At 45.7% G+C, this 19,558-nt stretch overlaps 1 pseudogene; it reads left to right on the plus strand.

Moving 5' to 3' along the window:
• Positions 1 to 19,558, plus strand: part of LOC135057077 (oocyte zinc finger protein XlCOF7.1-like) — a 211,787-nt pseudogene that overhangs the window by 27,481 nt on the left and 164,748 nt on the right.

Raw genomic sequence — 19,558 nt, forward strand, 5'->3', positions numbered from 1 at the left:
ACCAGCAGTTTGTTAGGACTTAGATCTCTTACACATTAATTTGTAATTCATAGGTAATGTGTCACAATAAGATTAGTTGAGTGCTGCCAGATTAAAACTAAAGGGGCACCAGGCGACCTATATACAGTAGGATAAATAGCGTAGTGTGGCAGCACTAGTCTTATATGATGTTTGTGTGTCAATACAACTTACTGGGGGCTGATGCTGCAGGAGTGATCGCACTGGTGTCCCCCCTCACACATCGCGGAACTGGATGAAAATGGGCGCCACACTGATCCTACCCGGCATCCTCTTATGTAGGGTCATGTACACAGAGGAGGGCTGGGTTTGCCTCGGCGGGAGAGGCAAACCCAGCCCTCCTCATCTCACTAGCAGCCTACAGTATTGCAGAGAGCTGTGAGCGCAACAAGCCTGAAGCAGCGGCGGGAGGAGTGACAGATGCGGCAGGGGGGGAGTGGCAGCGTGGCGGAGAGGAGTGACAGATGCGGCAGGGGGGGAGTGGCAGCGTGGCGGAGAGGAGTGACAGATGCGGCAGGGGGGGAGTGGCAGCGTGGCGGAGAGGAGTGACAGATGCGGCAGGGAGGAGTGATAGCGCGGCGGAGAGGAGTGACAGATGCGGCGGGGAGGAGTGACAGCACGGCGCGGCAGTCCTTTACTAATTAGCAGGGCGGGCACAAACGGGCAGGGCGCGTTTCTGACACTCAAAAAAGGGGCAGGGCGCAGCGCCCCGCAAAAGGAAGCTAGAGTGAACACTAAAGTTCTTTAAATCATCAGCGTCTTCAGTCACCGTTCACAAGTTTGCAAATCACCAGTGCCTTCAATCATCATTCTCAAGTTCTTTAGATCATCAGCGTCTTCAGTCACCGTTCACAAGTCTGCAAATTACCAGTGTCTTTAAACATCATTCTCAAGTTCTTCAAATCATCAGTATCTTTAGTTACAGATTACAAGTCTACAAACCATTAGTGTTGTTAACCACCGTCTTCAAGTTCTTTTACTTATCAGTGACTCAGTCAGTATTTCCAAGTTCTTTAAGTCATCCGTATCTTAAACCATTGTTCATAAGTTCCTCAAGTCTTTCCGCAAGTACTCCGGTAGTCACCAGTATCCTCTGTTATTATCCTCAAGTACTTTCCTAACAGTTTCTTATACATTCCTTCCTGCAATAAAGTTCTTACTAATTTCATCAAGCCTCACTGTTGTGTCGTATATGAGGAAATCCTATCTCCGACCATCCCTCTTCCGACCTAGCAGTAGTTCCTCTTCCCTACCATTGGAAGAACCCCCGAGCCCACAACACCCTCAGTCTATTCCAGTGACATGTGGTTTGTTGTTGTTGTTATTATTATACAGATGGAGCGGTCTGTGGTGTCCATTTAGTATTATTATACAGGGGGAACAGCCTGTGGTGTCCTTAGTATTATTATACAGGGAAAGCGGCCCGTGGTTTGTTGTTGTTGTTATTATTATAATGCAGATGGAGCGGTCTGTGGTGTCCTGTTAGTATTATTATACAGAGGAGCAACCTGTGGTGTCCTGTTGTTGTTGTTGTTGTTGTTATTATTATACAGGAGGAGCGGCCTGTGGTGTCCTGCTATTATTATTATTATACAGAGGGAGCAGCCTGTGGTGTCCTGTTGTTGTTGTTATTATTATTATTATACAGGTGGAGCGGTCTGTGGTGTCCTGTTAGTATTGTTATACAGAGGGAGCAGCCTGTGCTTTGTTGTTGTCGTTGTTGTTGTTATTATTATTCAGGCAGAGCAGCCTGTGGTGTCCTGTTAGTATTATTATACAGGGGGAGCGGTCTGTGGTGTCCTGTTAGTATTATTATACAGGAGAAGCGGCCTGTGGTGTGGTGGTGTTGGTTTGTTATTATTATTATACAGGGGGAGCGGCATGTGGTGTCTTGTTAGTATTATTATACAGGGGGAGCAGCCTGTGGTGTCCTGTTAGTATTAGTATACAGGGGGGAGCGACCTGTGGTGTCCTGTTAGTATTATTTTACCAGGGGAGCAGCCTGTGGTGTGCTATTAGTATTATTATACAGGGGTGAGCAGCCTGTCGTGTCCTGTTGTTATTATTATACAGGGGGAGCAGCCTGTGGTGTCCTGTTACTATAGCAGCACAGTAATAATAACAGTAATGAGTGGTCATCCTCTGCTGTACACCCAGATTTCCTACTTTAGTTCCCCACATCTACACCCCGTCTGCTCTCCTGTGTACCTTCCCCTGGTTATGAATCAATGGGTCGACCTGGATAAGTTCGTCAGTCAACAGGTTGACCGCTATTGATTGACATGTGGAAAAGACCAACATTAATTTTTTATGTGTTTTTGGTGTAATTTTCTCCGTAACGTGACCAGGAAACCCAATTACTGCACCGCGTCCCCTTGCATGACTCGCTGCGCTCCCCAGGTTACTATTCCCAATCATAGTCCACGGGGGTTGTAAAGTATGAAAAAGATAAATATATATAAAATGCCAAGTCGACCTTTTCCTGTGTCAACCTTTTTCCCATGTTGACCAATAGTGGTGGACCTATGGACTGTCACCCTACCATCCGGATCCCCTCTCCCCTCACCTCCCCCCTATCTGTGTGACCTGGGTACAGTCACAAATCCTCTCAGGTTCTGGTATAAATTGAATATAAAATCCCAACATCCCTAATTCATGTGTCTGTAACTGATTCCTGTGCAGCAACTGGCACCAAGTACGTGTCTGGGAGGAATAAGACCCCGGCCATGGGAGGAGTGATAAAGCTAAATATTTATCGTATATAAAACACTTTAAGAGGTCTAAGAACACTGTACGCTATCTACGTAAGAAGTACCGTAAGGGTACGCAAGTTGCGTAACGATCGCTCAACCGTAGTCGAGACGCTCAAGCGTCACGTTTGCTTACGGCCCAGAGATCACAGGCAGGCACGCTATTGGCTGCCGACTAACGTAATGATTCGCTATAGCGTAGCGGACGCTTGGGACCACGAGGAGATCTCCAGCGGTGCAGGCGCTTACGACGTTAAACCTTTATATCTATACCATTAACAACGAAATATACAGTAAACCTTAGTGTGGTGATAGAGTGTAAATGCAACCTGGTGTAACCTGATTAACTACAAAGCTGCTTGGGCGTCACCGACGCTCAGGGAATACTTAACACTATAAGAAATACACAGATACCTGGGCTTAGGGTCCAAAACCTATTATATGTATTATGACTATTATACTTGCAAAAGAATCACAGTACAAAGCATACACTACAATATAACATAGACTAACTAACCAGATAATTACACAGGAAATACCATACAATACAATACAATACAATCAAGGGAAAATAAGGGAAAAAGAGAGGAGAGAGAGATGGCTCATAATAACATCAAGACAATATGACTGTGGAGAAAACTTACGCACAAGGGGAAACGATCGCATGCGCCTCGATATCCAGCTCCCGATTATCAGCAATGAGAACCGTTGAAGAGAGTGAACTGGATACGGTCGGCCTGCCTATTTATGCCCCACATACAATACAATTCAATGGTCCCTACAATCTCATTGTTCATTGGACACAGGAATTCAGCTTCGCATTATAACAAAAGGTCATAGGTTGATTCATACAGGTGGGCTGTGACTGTTTCCAACTGTTCAGGTGGGTGGGATACTGGGTTTCCCGCCGCATGACTAAGTAAGAACAAATAATAGTAAATGGACATAAACTTCTTATGTCCATAACTATTCGCACGAGCGACTAATCCGCTCCAAACCAACACCGGAATATTGCTATTTAAATATTCTTCCGATGGGTACCAAACACTACTGTATGACCCCTGTTAGACCCTTCGTACAATACAAAGAGGGATCTCTCTGTTCAGGAACATGCTATGTTAACCAAACTTTCAGAATCTATCAAAGGGACCATGATCTACAAAATACATTATTAGTGAAAATATGTAACGAATGAGTCGCACGCTACGATTACATAAACTCTACCGTAAATACGCATACCGTGCGCCTGCGGGTGCCCGCGACTGTGAGTATGTGCACGTACGGGAGAGCGTACGCATGCGCAGCGCGGACCAGTATGAGGTGCAAATATGGCAGTGTGTATAGAGATATTTTTCTGACTTTGACAGTCCACCCTTTGGCAGTCAATAATAACTGCCACCTTCTAAAACATTTCAAAAGGAGAAAAATATATATCAGGGGTTAATTCATTTCCATGGTTGGGTAAGGGAGGAGGGAGGAGTAGGTGTGAAGAGGGTATGACCTAGTGAGATAGTAGAAGCATGTGTGTATGAGTCCATGTTTGGGGGGTCATGTATCATCGTGCCGTACGTGTTTTAAATCAAGCTTCGAGGTATTGCGAAGTATACATTTGAATTCCTTCTTATCCCGCGGTACGGGTCTGTGGATGGGCTGTCAAACTTTACCGAGCTCTTTTCGGCTTTGGTTGTAACAAAATGGGGGAGCACATTTTAGTTGATGATACATGAATGGGGGAGATATGTGATTGCTGATATCTGTGCCTGTATTCCCTATCGACTATGTGTGTCATTACCTGAGGGTTGTAGAAATGAAGATAAAGAACACTTATGGTAAATGCAGTGGTATTCTATGTCAGGTTAATGTACATCTGTCGGTTGAAGTTTTGTTCGGTATCAGTTGAAAGTCGTCTTCTTTGCGCTGTTTTGCCCATTAGGTGCGGGCAAAAAGCTTTGTCAATGCCAATAGATTTACCAAAAAAATGTTGGGCTAGCGTAAGTTTAAGAATTCTAGGGAAACTGGGGATCCATGGCAAAGTTCATCAAATGTCCGTATCTAAAGTGGTCAAAACTTCTTCTTTGGTCTATCCGTTGTCTGTATAGAGTCTCGTCAACTTCCTCGTCCAAGGGGGTCTTTTTATCTTGGAGAAAAACAGAAAAAACAGGTGAAAGAAACGGACCGTATAATCGCATTTTCATTGCATCATTGTTTCTATTGTTGGGTCATAGATCAAATCCAGGTTAATTACAGTTTCCTCACTCCTCAAACTCATTACTCTTGTACTTTGTTTGCACTTCATTAAAGCCTGACCGCATCTAAATATCAAGCCAATTGATATGACAACACCTAAGATACATAGGAGAAACTTCCCAACATCCATTATGACTCCTTGAGCCCAGTCTCCTAAACCGGAGAACCAATTTCGCGGGTTCAACCATGACACCCAACCAGTCAGCTCATTACCTACAGCAGCAAGAGTGAGATTGTGTTTTCGGCGAAATTCCCACTTCAATTGGAGAATATCGTCCATCTTTTGGTCTATGACCTCGACCGGATCCTCTGTGCTATTCGTAATATATGTGCAACATTTCACGCCGTATTGTGTTGCCAGTGTGACACAATATCCGCCTGTCACTGCTGTGAGGTAATTGAGAACCATTCTATGCTGTACCAGTTCTGTTTTGTAAGCTTGAAGTTCCCTTCCAGTATACCTAAATGTGTCATCATACATTTCAGTGATATTGTCTAACAAATTTGCGAGCGCCGATATGTATTTATAATTCAGCACTCCTCTAGCGGTGTGAGTGATATCTAACGCGATTAAGAATTGAATCCCGGTGGATTCACTTATCAGATCAGAGGCCGGATGCTCTGTCTTCTCTATCAGGTGCCTTTTAACAACGTGCTCGTAATGGGTGTGAGTATAAGGAGCTTGGGCACCACGGTGTATGTCTTTCATTTTGTCATGTGATACAGTCATTACTTCAGGCAGTACTTTTCCAATATAACACAATCCTTCAGAGTTTGGGGCAAGCCACTTGTACGCCTTTCTCCCGCATATGAAATATGCATCATCGGGGAGAACATATGGGACGGAGTAGGACATAACCATATTACACACCTTCCATGTGAAATCTCCTAACCCTAATTCTTCCATCTGCTTAGTACACGTATCAGGTTGTACGATATGTGCACAGTATCCTGGTGATACCTCTCCAACTCTAGTAATCCTATTTCCTAAGGTATACCTATACCGGAAAGATTTTCCTCTACTGGCTATGTGGCGTACAAGCTCTGTATCTGTAGGCATTCTATCTGCTCTATGCGAAAAGGTCATGGTTTGGTTACTCCATGACACTTCCCAATTTCCCGGCTTTCGGGGATTGGAGATGTTGAAACATAATAGGGACCTATCCACATGGTATTGGTGGAGCTTCAAACTAGGAGGGCTGGAGATATTAAACCTCTTGTCCACCGGTCTCCCACCACTTAACTCAAGTACCTCCCCTAACGTTAAAGGAAATGGTACTAGCCCTGATTTTCTGTGACCTTGAGGTACTTGAGAGCATACCCAACAATCTGTTTGATTTAACACACTACCCACTAAAGAGTGATAGTCACTCAAGGGATGCCTGTCCATGTGGATATTAAAACTGGATTGGCATTTCTTTATACACCCATCCTCAATGACATTATCACAGAGCCTACAGATACAGTTTTCTTCAGCTAACAATCCTTAAAGGAAAATGTTTACAGATAACATGGCTGCTAGATCGTTTCCGGTACTCGCCTTTGCTTGGTGATTGGGTTGTTATTGGAAATTTACACCTCCATCTTTATCATCAGGACCTTTCTGGATCTCGACCTCACTGATACTCTCACCGAAACAGACTGCTCTGGTCAACATCATGGTCAACAGGAAAATCCATATCACAGTCTCTTGGGGCAAGTCCATCTTACAGGAGGAGAAAAGAAGAAATTTGTAATGGGGGTACAGAAAATCAGTTTGAGGGGGAGAGAAACTTGTTACGATAATTAGTTCTCTCGTCTTGTTGTTCTTCTTGTTCTGCTGTCTTCTCAAAGGTGCTGTCTCTCAGTCTTCCAAACGAACATTCTGGTGATGCAATATTCCCTCCAAACCAGCGATCTTTCTGTAAGGAGCAAAAATCTTGCATTACCATTTGTCTAACTGATGTGTGACATACCATCTTTAAAACATGAAAGCATGAGTGAGAAGAGAGAGAAAACAACAACAGCAAAAAAAACAAAGAGAGAGAACAATTTATGTGCATGTGTATATCACTTAAATCAACAATAGCCATCAATAGGAAAAGAGAGAGAAAAAAAAACATTTTTCAAACATTTCAAAACACTGTCAGATCATCAGGCTGTCATATCTACATGTCCAATGGTTTCCTTGCGCAGTCCCTCCCCCCAGCACTTCCATATTCCATTGTCTGTATCTGGCCAGAATACATTGATGCGGATAGGTCATGCTGGGGTTTGGTAGACTTCTGCAAAGACCAAGTATATATGCAATGTTTGAATCCTACCAATAATCGTCAGAGATGGGGAGAGAGGAAAAGAAACATTTCACAGATACATTTACAACATTTCACCTGGTCATTCCTGTGTCTTCAGGGAATGACCTCCCAATTTATTAACCGTTACCTCAGGCTTACCATCAGTCCTAATGATCACCTTTCCTGACTGCACATTATGGGTGTGGGCCAAAATTTTTCCTATATGATCCCTGATTATAATTTTGTGTGTTATAACTTTGCTCATTTCTTGGTCTAGGGGGTCTGACTTTATGTGGGTTATTACAGTTGCTGGCATAATGCCCTTCTCTTCTACAATTATAACAAATCCTTGGTTTCCTCCAAGTGTCAATGACCTGAGGTCTTGGTTGATTTGATGCCTCCTCAAACGCTCGGATGCTCATCGCCATCAACCGTTCTCCCTGCGCTTCCCTGGTTCTTTGGATATTGCGGTCATGCTCGATAGCGGACTCTCTTAATGCAGCCACCGAGATGCCTCTCCAGTGAGGTATGGAGGTTTGTACCCTGATTTTTAGTGTGTCTTTTAAGCTGTCCATTAATACAGACACAGCTACCTCTCTGTGGTGTACGTTAGTGTCAATGTCATCTATACCCGTGTACCTAGCCATATCCTGCAGAGCCCGGTGAAAATACTCTGATGCGGATTCACCTTCTTTTTGTTTTATTGTAAAGATTTTATTCCACTTTACTACTGTAGGGAAATATTCTTTCAACTGCAGATTAATTCTTTTTACATTATCTTGGTTATACTCATCTGTTAGTGGCACTTCCTCATCTAGTTTACAATCAGCGATAAATTTCAATGAATCAACATCGGGGGGTAAACATGTCCTCAAAACTGTCCTCCAATCTTTGTTATTTGGCTCTGCAGTGTTTCCTAGCACTCTAATGTATTTCTGACAAGCAACTAAATCTTTCCTGGGATCAGGAAATTCAGACAGAATTGTTCTTAATTCTGTCCGGGAAAAGGGGCAGTACATGGCGATGTTCCTGACGGGAGTGACTCCTGAAGAGTCAGTTTTCCCATTTGGTACTGCAATTACCCTGACAGGATTAAGTCCAGTAACGTCATTCTGAATTGATTCTACGATATAAGGTACATTTGTTTGTGCGTGATGTATAATACCATACGTACCTGTGGACACGACCTCACCTGACCCTCCGTTAGGGGGTTTGATTACAGTCTTTACCGATTTGGTCGCGTCCACCTGGATGTCTTGTGTGATGGCTTCTGGAAAAGGCTCCGACATTGTGCTGGGCTCACTTTCTTGTTGTTGTTCCTGAGGAAAGTTGAACATGGGTCAGTCGGTCCTAAGAGATGGGCGAGCGCCGTTCGGAAGGGACGGGCGATGGCCTCCGTCGCCCTCGGCCGATCGAAAGGGAGTCGGGTTCAGATCCCCGAACCCGGAGCGGCGGAGACGGGCGCCCCTGCGGCGTCCAGTGCGGCGACGCGACCGATCCCGGACGAGCCCCCAATTGATAAAGCTAAACATTTATCGTATATAAAACACTTTAAGAGGTCTAAGAACACTGTACGCTATCTACGTAAGAAGTACCGTAAGGGTACGCAAGTTGCGTAACAATCGCTCAACCGCAGTCGAGACGCTCAAGCGTCACGTTCGCTTACGGCCCAGAGATCACAGGCAGGCACGCTATTGGCTGCCGACTAACGTAATGATTCGCTATAGCGTAGCGGACGCTTGGGACCACGAGGAGATCTCCAGCGGTGCAGACGCTTACGACGTTAAACCTTTATATCTATACCATTAACAACGAAATATACAGTAAACCTTAGTGTGGTGATAGAGTGTAAATGCAACCTGGTGTAACCTGATTAACTACAAAGCTGCTTGGGCGTCACCGACGCTCAGGGAATACTTAACACTATAAGAAATACACAGATACCTGGGCTTAGGGTCCAAAACCTATTATATGTATTATGACTATTATACTTGCAAAAGAATCACAGTACAAAGCATACACTACAATATAACATAGACTAACTAACCAGATAATTACACAGGAAATACCATACAATACAATACAATACAATCAAGGGAAAATAAGGGAAAAAGAGAGGAGAGAGAGATGGCTCATAATAACATCAAGACAATATGACTGCGGAGAAAACTTACGCACAAGGGGAAACGATCGCATGCGCCTCGATATCCAGCTCCCGATTATCAGCAATGAGAACCGTTGAAGAGAGTGAACTGGATACGGTCGGCCTGCCTATTTATGCCCCACACACAATACAATTCAATGGTCCCTACAATCTCATTGTTCATTGGACACAGGAATTCGGCTTCGCATTATAACAAAAGGTCATAGGTTGATTCATACAGGTGGGCTGTGACTGTTTCCAACTGTTCAGGTGGGTGGGATACTGGGTTTCCCGCCGCATGACTAAGTAAGAACAAATAATAGTAAATGGACATAAACTTCTTATGTCCATAACTATTCGCACGAGCGACTAATCCGCTCCAAACCAACACCGGAATATTGCTATTTAAATATTCTTCCGATGGGTACCAAACACTACTGTATGACCCCTGTTAGACCCTTCGTACAATACAAAGAGGGATCTCTCTGTTCAGGAACATGCTATGTTAACCAAACTTTCAGAATCTATCAAAGGGACCATGATCTACAAAATACATTATTAGTGAAAATATGTAACGAATGAGTCGCACGCTACGATTACATAAACTCTACCGTAAATACGCATACCGTGCGCCTGCGGGTGCCCGCGACTGTGAGTATGTGCACGTACGGGAGAGCGTACGCATGCGCAGCGCGGACCAGTATGAGGTGCAAATATGGCAGTGTGTATAGAGATATTTTTCTGACTTTGACAGGAGCATTGGGGTAACATTATACAGTACAGCATTATGGAGCTGGGTCACAGGAACCCCTGACAGGGATCTGTGGCTGTGGGGGCGGGGGGTCTTACTGGTCACGGAGTGTCATGTGTCTCTGTTACATGTGTTCTCTGTGATGTGTTATATGTATTATATTTATTCCTAGACACTCAAGCTGTGAGAAACCGGAGTCTTTATTACACGTCACATGTTCTCTATTCTTATCTATCACTAAGCATTGACACGGCCGGGAGTCACAGGACTGAGAGGATAATAAATATCACCCTGGAGATCATCTACCTGCTGACTGGAGAGGTGAGGGGATCTGGGAGCGTCGTACTGACATCACTTATATATATATATAGTAAGAATATAGGGACATGACTGGGGAGGTGAGGGTATCTGAGAGTGTCACAGTGACATCACTTATATCTAGAGTAATAATACAGGAACGTGACTGTAGAGGTGAGGGGATCTGGGAGCATCACAGTGACATCACTTATACCTATAGTAATAATATAGGGACATGACTGGGGAGGTGAGGGGATGTGGAAATGTCACAGTGACATCACTTATATCTATAGTAATAATAGACTGTATATATTATATTATATATATATATATATATATATATATATATATATTGATTTTGGTACTCACCATAAAATCCCTTACTCTTAATCCAGCTGGGATTGAAAACATATTTAAAAAAAAAATAGACTCCCCTTGTATATTATGCTCCATGAACACCCGAATGATCAGCCCCATTTAGGTGGAGTTTAATTCAACTTTTCATTGATGTCTTCCCCAATACACAGGGTTACACAGTAGTGAGGAAGACATCCGGTGAGTGTGAGACACCTATCAGCCATCTCCGTGTGTCAGGGGGACTGAGCAGGACCCAGAGCCCCATCACGGTGCCTCCACCTCACTCACTGATACATGAGGGACACAATGACCAGAAGATCCTGGAACTTACCAACAAGATCATTCAGCTGCTGACTGGAGAGGTGACTGCTGGGAATGGGACATTATACAGTAACACCAGGGGATGTGTCTGGGTGATGACTGGAGAGGTGACTGCTGGGAATGGGGCATTATACAGTAATACCAGGGGATGTGTCTGGGTGATGACTGGAGAGGTGACTGCTGGGAATGGGGCATTATACAGTAACACCAGGGGACGTGTCTGGGTGATGACTGGAGAGGTGACTGCTGGGAATGGGGCATTATACAGTAACACCAGGGGACGTGTCTGGGTGATGACTGGAGAGGTGACTGCCGGGAATGGGCCATTATACAGTAACACCAGTGGGGGGGGGTCTGGGTGATGACTGTGTCACTGTGTGTGTCAGGTGCCTATAAGGTGTCAGGATGTCACTGTCTACGTCTCCATGCAGGAGTGGGAGTATATAGAGGATCACAGGCGTCTGTACAAGGACGTGATGATGGAGAATCACCGGCCCCTCACATCACTGGGTAAGAGGAGCCTGTTATGTATTGTACAGGGGAGAGCATGTATGTGGCCCCCCTATATACACACATCATCTGATAATCACATATATACACTGTACTCAGTCACTGTGTGTCTCCTACAGATGGGCCCATTAACAGAGATACCCCAGAGAGATGTCCCCGTCCTCTGTATTCCCAGGATTGTACAGAGGAGAATCACAGAATCCCACTGGAGGATCGGGTAGGTGGGATTTAGAGTCTCACCAATATACCAAAGTGACTGTCACTATATGATCTGTAGAGGAACTGTGTGTTTTATACACTGATGTTATACTGTTTCACCTCAGTTTAATCTGACTGTATGCAAATGTCATTATAGCGTTTGTTTGTTTTTTAGGAAGAACGTCTGTCTGATATTAATACAGAAGATATAGAGGGAGGAGAAGAAGAGACATATGTAACTGATATGAAGGCAGAAGATATAGAGGGAGAAGAAGAGACGTATGTGACTGATATGAGGGCAGAAGATATAGAGGGAGAAGAAGAGACGTATGTGACTGATATAAAGGCAGAAGATATAGAGGGAGAAGAAGAGACGTATGTGACTGATATAAAGGCAGAAGATACAGAGGGAGAAGAAGAGACGTATGTGACTGATATGAAGGCAGAAGATATAGAGGGAGGAGAAGAGACGTATGTGACTGATATGAAGGCAGAAGATACAGAGGGAGGAGAAGAGACGTATGTGACTGATATGAAGGCAGAAGATATAGAGGGAGAAGAAGAGACATATGTGACTGATATGAAGCCAGAAGATATAGAGGGAGAAGAAGAGACGTATGTGACTGATATGAAGGCAGAAGATATAGAGGGAGAAGAAGAGACGTATGTGACTGATATGATGGCAGAAGATATAGAGGGAGAGGAAGAGACGTATGTGACTGATATGAAGGCAGAAGATATAGAGGGAGAAGAAGAGACGTATGTGACTGATATGAAGGCAGAAGGTATAGAGGGAGAAGAAGAGACGTATGTGACTGATATGAAGGTAGAAGATACAGAGGGAGAAGAAGAGATGTATGTGAGGGGTGATCAGCAGTGTAAGGAGGAGGAGATCCCTACAGATATCAGCACAGGTGAGTAATAAACACTTATTACAGAAGTCACATATTCTCCTTGCTCAGTCACTTCTGCAATCTCTTATCCTACACCCTCCTATGCCATCAGCCCTGTTCGCAGTTGGGTGTTTATAACAGAAGGTTTTCCATAACAAATATCACATGGAGCGTTATTACACACTTTACTATAATGTTATTAAAAATAACAAGCAGAAGTTTATTATTATTATTAAGAATTATAAATAGTAGCGATTATATAGTAGCGGATGCAGAGGCGCACAGGTAACGGTGTAACACACACGTGTAGAGGAATATATATACAAAGACAACATCTCTTAAAATAATGGCTGTATGACACTCATTTTGTATGTGAATCGCAGCTTCTTAGTCAGTGATCACATAAAACAATATATGTAGTGGAGAGGAACAGAGCGCTGTGACCAGACGCTTCCTAAGGCCTCGCGTCCCATGGTCACGGAATGGGTTTAGGTCACATGGGATCTGGCCAATTAGAGGATTCACGCTTACAATCGCCAGTTACTGACTCCACCCACTGGGCAGTGGGCGGGTACAATGCCGCCACCACCAGACTTCTTGTTCCTGTGGCTCGGTTCTGCTCCGTATGCGTCGACACGCTGTCTTAATACCCCTGTGTGGCGGTGACTGATCCCCACTGGTCACTTGCCTGGTAGTTGGCTGAAGGCGGAGCTTGGAGACGCTAGGGTTACCCTGGACAGCAGCGCGGGGCTACGTTTGGCATACCCTTGCTGGTCGCAAGATGAAGCGGTCTTCTGGAGGCAAAAGATGTTTATTTGCTGAAATCAAGTCCTGAAAAGGCCCCTCCCTTTTTCCAGGGAATATCATACAGCCAGATGTTTACAGCAGGAAGAAGATGGTATAATACCTACACAGGGCTCTCAGCACTCTTTATACAGTAATACACTATCTCAGGGGGGAAGCCCCATGTCTTCTTTTCCATCCAATCAGGATAATAAATAAATGACATTGTAAAAGGAGATAACTGCATAAATCAATTTCCTCCTTCCTGTCACACAAAGGGGCGAATTCAGACCTGAATGAAGGAAGTAGTTCACATTCTGCAGTGGGCCGAATGCCACCTCCTAGTCATCTCTGTGGCCTTCATCTCTTCTAAACTAGTAAGCAGATTTCATCAGCCATCACAATGTACACAAAAGACAGTGGTCCCTACACCCAGTGGTTTTCCAGCTCCTGGTACACAAGTGGGGCCAGCCGGATGTGGACCTCATAGCTTCCAGACACAAGGTTCCAGTATATGGGTCAATGGGGGTGATTCCGAGTTGTTCGCTCACTAGCTGCTTTTAGCAGCATTGCACACGTTAGGCCGCCGCCCTCTGGGAGTGTATCTTAGCTTAGCAGAATTGCGAATAGAAATTTCTTCGCAGTTTCTGAGTAGCTGGAGACTTACTCACAGATTGCGATCAGATCAGGCCGTTTCGTTCCTGGTTTGACGTCACACACATGCCCAGCGTACGGCCAGCCACTCCCCCGTTTCTCCAGACACTCCTGCGTTTTTCCGCACACTCCCAGAAAACGGCCAGTTTCCACCCAGAAACACCCACTTCCTGTCAATCACACTCCGATCACTTCAACGATGAAATTTCTTTGTTGGGACGTGAGTAAATTTACTAAGTTTTGTGCTAAAATACTTACCGCATGCGCACTGCGAACCATGCGCATTTTTTCCTTAATCGCTCTGTTGCGAAAATCGGCAACAAGCGAACAACTCGGAATGAGCCCCCATGACAAGAGTTCCTGAAGCAGCCTTCATGGTTGCCCTGGCCATACAGTGAACCTTCCGTCTGCCATATGTTTTCCCTCTGGTTTCACTTTTTCCGAAGGGTCTTTGGAAGTTAAAACAAGAAGGAGGTACCATTATAGTGGTAGTCCCAACATAACACATATGTCATTGGTTCTCCAATCTACAGAACCTATCCATAGACACTCCCTTCCCACTTCCCCAGCGACCAGTCTTGTTGTCTCAGGGTCCCTGTCTACATCCAGACCTAGCTCATCTAAATTTGATGGCGTGGCTCTTGAGTCATCCTCTTTCTAAGGGCAAAAGGATTCTCACAGTCGGTTGTCCAGACCATGCTTAAAGTGAGGAAGCTGGAATCTGCCAGTAGCTATTATCGGGTGTGGCATACATACCTTCAGTGGTGCGCTACAATGTGCTATAACCAACAGTTTTTTGGAGTATGTAGGATTTTCGCCTTCCTACAAGCCGGACTTCGCTTAGCAATGTTGAATGTGCACATCTTGGCACTTTCCATCTGGTTCCAACAAAAAATTGCTCCACTACCGGATGTTCGTACCTTTCTCAAAGGTGTACTTCGTATTCAACTTCCATATGTAACTCCGGTAGCTCCAGAGGATTTATCAGTGGTCCACAGAGCTCTTCAGGAGTCTCCGTTTGAATCTCTAGAATCAGTGGATCTAAAGTGTGTAACGAAAACAAAAGCTATTGCTTCCGCAGGGTATCAGATTTGGAAGCGCTGTCCTGTCGCTCCCTCTTTCTTATTTTTCATAGCGACAGGGTTGTTCTACATAGTAGACCCAATTAACTTCCTAAGGTAATGTCCCAGTTCCATATTAATGAGGTAACTGTGGTATTGGCCTTCCTCTCTCCAAACTTTCGACTGGAGAGCCCTCGATGTAGTCTGTGCTCCAAGGAGTTATGTGGATCGTTCCAGTTCCCTTCGGAAATCAGACTCCCTCTTTGTCCTTTGCGGCTTCAACAAGAGGGGATGACCAGCAGTCAAACTTACTGGCCAGATGGACTCGTATGACTATATCACAAGTGTACACTCAGGCTGACCTTCCTGTACCGGCTACAGTTTAAGCTCATTCTATTCACTCTGTGGGTCCTTCGTGGGCAGCACACCGTGGCGTGTCTGCAGGATATCTGTGCAAGGTGGCTACATGGGGGGTCATTCCGAGTTGTTCGCTCGCTAGCAGATTTTAGCAGCAGTGCACATGCTAGGCCGCCGCCCTCTGGGAGTGTATATTAGCTTAGCAGAATAGCGAACTAAAGATTAGCAGAATTGCGAATAGAAAATTCTTAGCAGTTTCTGAGTAGCTCCAGACCTACTCACAGATTGCGATCAGCTCAGGCCATTTTGTTCCTGGTTTGACGTCACAAACACGCCCTGCGTTCGGCCAGCCACTCCCCCATTTTTCCAGACACTCCCGCGTTTTTCCGCACACTCCCAGAAAACGGCCAGTTTCACACTCCGATCACTTCAACGATATAAATTCTTTGTTCGGACGTGAGTAAATCTACTAAGTTTTGTGCTAAAATACTTACCGCATGCGCACTGCGTACCATGCACATGCGCATTTTTGTCTTAATGCTCCGTTGCGAAAATCGGCAATGAGCGATCAACTCGGAATGACCCCCATGGTCTTCTATCCACACCTTTCTTAGGTTATATGCCTTTGACACATTGACTTCCCAAGATGCTTCATTTGGACGCCGTATTCTTTTATCCGCTCAGGAGCATCCCTTCCCTTAAATAACTGCTTTGGGATATCCCCATAGTAATCCCTGTGGAGCTCTATGGAACCTTTGTTAACTCTCTTTATTTGAGATCCACACAGTACCCACCCTGACGCACCTGGCTTCTATGGGTGACTCTTCTTGGTCACCGGTTCCCTACTCTTATCAGAGAGTGTGTGTTCTTCTGTGTGCCACAATCTCCCTTCTCTCCTATCCCGCTCCTGCCTTGGGCTTGTTGACAAAACTGAGCATGGAGGTGTGGTATAGGGGTGAAGGACCAATGCATCTTGGGATACCAAAAACTTAACTGGTGCCCAGGTCCTTCACCACCTGCATCCCCCATGGTAATCCATGTGGACCCTATAGACTTCAAAGAAAGAGTTAACAAAGGAAAGTTTTACCCTAACTCTCATTTTTCTGTAGCTTACCTCTTGGTTCTCAGCCACATGAAGGCAAACCGAGAACTGAGCTCACTACCGGAGATCACCAGTCCGCTGTTTGTATCAGTCCTGGATGTCGCCAACGGTATTCTGAGCATGCATGTGCAATGCACCATGGGAGGTCGCTGGCTTGAGGGGACCATACCGTAGATAGGACCCAGAACCACTTCATAGTTCCCAGTTTGTAAAGCAGAGTAATGGGACCTGTATGTGACATCTGTATACATTTAAGGTTCTGTTTAAGGATGAAGAAATACAATATTGGTCCGTAAGGTAGGTACTGGCATAGTATACAGACCTCATAGATAGAGATTTGCTTCATAATTCATGAGAAAAGCAATGATTATGGGGATTCTGTATGTCTGTCTTGGAGAAGGCATCCAGACCATCCCTGATTACAGAGTGGGGATCATGTAAGGAGGGATAGAATTCCTGTAAGCGCTTTCTTTGAGCACCTAGTATTTTCGGGTCTACAGCATCAGCTAGAGTGGGTACTGGAAGGTCCTGGCTATAGGCCCCTGGGCTGGGGGAAGGTCCTGGCTATAGGCCACTTGGCAAGAGGAAGGGCCTGGCTATAGGCTCCTGGGCTAGGGAAACGGCCTGGCTATAGGCCCCTGGGCAGCAGATGCTTGGTCAAATAAAATACCTAGCTAATATCCCTGTCTTCTGGAGACAAATTAGGTGATACTAAACTTCTCTGGCAAAAGTGACGGTGTAATTATTCTCATTCTCCATAATGCCAGCATTTTAAAGACTTAAGAAACTTTAGGTCAGTAAGACAATACAGTAAGAAACTTTAGGTCAGTAAGACAATACAGTAAGAAACTATAGGTCAGTAAGACAATACAGTAGGAAACTATAGGTAAGACAATGCAGTAAGATACTATAGGTCAGTAAGATAATACAGAAGGAAACTATAGGCCAGTAAGACAATGCAGTAAGAAACTATAGGTCGGGGGCGTGGCTTGGCTGCTGAAAGAGGCAGCAGCACATCAGGAAAGCTCCCGGGATTTTGGGCTTAAAAACCCTCAATAAGCCAGTCCCTGACTGCCCATCTCCTAATAAAGGGCTTCACCAGCTGTCCTGACCCCTCTGTTGTGCCCTGCAGACGCCACGGAATCGGGGAGCAGCTCGTGGAGCTCCCACGGGTTGCGGCCTGCAGACGGCCGCCAGACCGGGGCCTCGATTAATCACCCGGGCCGACGCGCACTTCCGGGGCCTCGGAAACGCAGCGCGTGTTTGTTACCTAACTTCTGGAGCCTCCGCTCACGGCAGGACCTGCTGCGGGTCCCCCCCTGCTGTCGCCGGCTGTCGCGAGTGCCCGAGATCACTGGGACCGCTGGGGGCTGACGGGGCCGCGGGTGACTCGGCGGCCATCTTAGACGGAGCTCTCAGGGACCAGAGGCGCATCGCGGAGGCCAGGGGGCTGCTACCTACTTACCACAGGATGACTGCTTCTCCAACAGGGGCTGAGTGATCTGCTGCCGCAATACAGCAGTGCCCTTTCACTGTGGATGACTGTGGGTCGTACCTTGACTCACCATTGCTGCTGCTGCCCTCCTTCTGGACTCCAGCTTGCAAACATATAAAGGGCCTCCTTCACCCTTCTCTGTGTCCTCGGTCCCTCTGTGGCTACACCCCGATCTCTCCGCATACGCCCCTAAACTGGCGACAGTGTACCATGGAATCAGGGGGAGACTTGGGCCAACACCGCGGGCTGCGACCCTATCACCCACACCCCCTCGTCATTTGACCACCTCAAATGCAGCTGGAGCCGCAGGGAGCGAGGCATATGAACGGCTGGAGGATATAACCTTCCTCTATGTACCCTCAATACTGCTGACCCCGGTGCCCACTGACACCTGCCTGATGTCTATTATACTATAATGTGACCAGACCGCGCAGAGGGGATATCGTGTTGCAATACCTATTGGGATATGACCTAATGTACTCTTCCACGAGGCACTGATCTGGATTCTGTTCTTTCTACTCAGACAAATGACAAGGCAACGACGTCGCTCTGGCAATTCATCAAAAGCTAAACCCGCACCGTCATGAGCTGCGGCCTTCCGTACCTTATTTGGCACTCCCGTAACCGACCCCATTCCCTCTACGCCCCTCTCTGAACCCTTGACATCGAACATAATGGAGGATAATGAGGCTCCGGCCTCTTCCCCAAAAAAATCCAATCTGGATCTGCCAGTAAAGACTCCGCCGACATGGCGGCAGTTCTTCTACAACTACGCTCTCTTCCAACACGCCAAGATATACAGCAAGATTTATCCAATATTGAGAAACGGATCCATGACTCTCTACAAGCAAGTCTCTCCACCATCCAATCTGATCTCTCACAAGTAGCGAATAGAGTGGTTGACTTGGAAGACCACAGGGATGAAACGGATTCTAAGCTCGCTGACCTACATGACCTCGTATCTCAATACTCTCGTACCACCACAGAAATGAGACGTAGACTAGATGATATAGATAACAGATGTAGGCGGAATAACCTGAGGGTCAAGAGTCTACCGGAAGATATACCTCCTCAGGGCCTGGTTGCGGCGTTATCTACAATATTCAATAACCTTCTTGGTGCCGACCCCAGCTCTCAAATAATGTTTGACAGAGCGCATTGAGCACTCCGACCAAAAGGAGCGCCCACAGAAAGGCCTAGAGATTTCTTTTGCCGTCTGCATTATTTCCAAGTGAAAGAGACTATCCTACAGAAATCCAGACAGGCCTCGAACATCGATTTTAACGGTCATCCCGTACAGATCTTCCAGGACCTCTCATGGGCAACCCTGCAACAGAGACGTCTTCTC

This window comes from Pseudophryne corroboree, chromosome 3 (assembly GCF_028390025.1).
Source record: "Pseudophryne corroboree isolate aPseCor3 chromosome 3, aPseCor3.hap2, whole genome shotgun sequence".
Lineage (NCBI taxonomy): Eukaryota > Metazoa > Chordata > Amphibia > Anura > Myobatrachidae > Pseudophryne > Pseudophryne corroboree.